Here is a 791-nt window from a genome sequence, read left to right as displayed (position 1 = left end):
CAAGTTCTAAGCCTTTAAGTGTTGAGTTCCAAATCCCTTTTGAGAAGTATCTTTGAGTCCTTGAGTTGAGTAGTTCATGCTCTTAAATTCCGCATAAACCCTCTGAGTTGAGCATTCTTGAAATTAGTAGTATTATTGAAGTTCTTGAGTTCCAAGTATTGAGTTATATTTATGGTTACTGAAAACCTTGCATTGAGTCATTCATGTTCATCATTCGGCATGAACCATATTTTAAGAAGTCTTTTACAAATGTTTAAACTTTGTTTTAAGACTTAAGCTTTGAAGTTGAGTAAAGAGTAAGAGTAAAGTTGAAGTTCATTTCTTCAAAAGTATATGGGAACTATGTATTCCCAAAAGAGTTTAAAATGTTTTCACATTTAAATAAGAACGAAAAACTGAGATTTTCAAAATAGCCTTTGAGCTAGTTTTTCAGTAAAGGGCCTTTGTGTTAGTTTTCAATTAAAGAGTAAATGCTTTCACAATAAAGCAAGAAAGGAAACTTTGATTTCCAAGATAGACTTTGAGCTAAGTTTTTGTGCACTAATCTCAAATCACAGAAAGAAGTATGTTTTTAAAACATAAAGAGCTAGTATATTTTGGGAGTAGTATTGAGCACCGATATGGGGGAGAGTTCAGACAACTCACAGCCCCCATAAACTATGTAGTCATCATGGGTAAGAAAAAGGTCATTACTTTTTAGATGAATCCTTTTCGCATAGACTTGTGGATCCACTTAGTAGTTTAGGTCCTATACCTGTGGCAAGGTATAGGATGCGCTGGCAGCGTATGAG

This window comes from Solanum tuberosum, unplaced genomic scaffold (assembly GCF_000226075.1).
Source record: "Solanum tuberosum cultivar DM 1-3 516 R44 unplaced genomic scaffold, SolTub_3.0 scf00013, whole genome shotgun sequence".
Lineage (NCBI taxonomy): Eukaryota > Viridiplantae > Streptophyta > Magnoliopsida > Solanales > Solanaceae > Solanum > Solanum tuberosum.
Note: the sequence above shows the minus strand (reverse complement) of the source record.